This window comes from Octopus bimaculoides, chromosome 4 (genome assembly GCF_001194135.2).
Source record: "Octopus bimaculoides isolate UCB-OBI-ISO-001 chromosome 4, ASM119413v2, whole genome shotgun sequence".
Taxonomy (NCBI): Eukaryota; Metazoa; Mollusca; class Cephalopoda; order Octopoda; family Octopodidae; genus Octopus; species Octopus bimaculoides.
In genome coordinates this window covers 88,406,980-88,408,747 of record NC_068984.1, presented here as the reverse complement: position 1 = coordinate 88,408,747, position 1,768 = coordinate 88,406,980, and positions in this window count along the sequence as shown.

The following is a 1,768-nucleotide window of genomic DNA, read 5'->3' as shown; positions in this document are numbered from 1 at the left end:
TAGAAGAGAGGCCTTGCATGTCTACCAGATAGATGAAAGAGCATTGTAGGAAATGAAGGAGAGTATATTTTAGATTAAAAAAGAACTTTTCATCTTAATTTTGAAAAATAAAAGAAGTATAAAAAAATGCATTATTTATGGGACGACCCAATACAATAGAAATTCATTGCCATAGACTTCTTTTCTTCATTTTGGAAGTGTTTATTACATTTTTTTATTTAGTACTTCAAAGTTATATAACATTCTAATTTTATTTCATTAAAAATTTCTTTTCATCTTTGTTGGGGTTTCACAATGTTTTTAATTTCCTTTCATTAAATTCTTTTTATAAAATAAAATTTATCTTTAAAGTTTATACTGTTTACATTTCTTATCATCAATTCATGGAAACTGTGACTTCCAGCATAATCATAATTGAGGCTTCTGACTGGCAAAAATTTAAAGTTTAAAGATTTGTAACTTTTTATATTATTAATTTGTGTCAAAAATGGATGTGATTTTTGGGTAGTGTGGAAAACTATATCAATGTAGAAAATATGAACAAAATCAGATAGGGAAAACAAAACTGCAAAGATCTGATATCTATTAGAAAGCTGGTAAAGCTTGCAGAGATTCTACATGGTCACTCAACCTGGTGGAAATAGTTGTCAAATTCTTCCAAATATCACCCTACCATCTTAGGAAAAAATGAATTCATTGGTCCTAAATAAAAATAGACTGAAATGCCTTTGGTCATATATTTAATTACCTAGTAGTAAACCTGAGTCTAAACATGTACAAACAGCACTGTAGTTTGTTCGATGTTTCTTCAGAATTTGTTTCATTGATCAAAATACAATTTGTTACAATGTCACCCACTGGTTAGTGGTACAAAATGTTATCTGCTCATTTTATAAAAAGAAAAATATCAAAAATATATAAGTATGGAAAAATAAATATTATTTTGAAATTTGGTTGTTTGTTTCATTGGTAAAAGGAAATTGGAGAAAATTACTCAAACTGACAGCAAGCATAATTACAATAAGTGCTTTCTTGAGAAATTATCATGAAAATGGTGTACATATGTTGAATATAAATATATAAACATGTACTTTGTCATGTGGCTATTACAAAGTTCAGTGCCTCGCAGTAACTAGGAATATAACCCCAGATGGAAATAAGATTTTAGGATTTCTAGAAATTGATGTTTTAATAATTTGACATAGAGGTTTGTGTAGAGGAGTTTTTGCTTCTGTTGGCTTATATTTGAAGGCAGTCATTTTGTGTAAGTTAGTTTTTTCCAATGGGAATGTGGGGGATTAGCAGAGCAGAGGAATAATGTAAAGATAAATGTCTATCCATGGTTATCAAAAAATAATACTAATAATAATTAAGAATTGATGAAAATAATTTGCCAATATGTTGGGCAGTGTATTGTTAGGTGTTGTGGTTTGGAAGTTGAATAGGCACAAGTTCACTGGTCTATAAAGTTTCCTATTTGTATAGGGATTAGTAAAGTAAGATATTTTGATATTTTAGGGACAGAGACAATGGCAAAGACTATTACAGGAAGTTTATATTTTCTATTTCAACAAAAACCCACAGTCTGAAGATTTCTCCCCAGGATGAGATGAAATTATAAGTCTCTGGGAAACACTGAACTGTGCAAAACCTACAATAAAGTTGTTACACTAGAAATGTATTGAGTTTTTTCATAAAAATTGTCATACCCAGCATACTTACACTTAATATATATATATATATATATATATATATATATATATATATA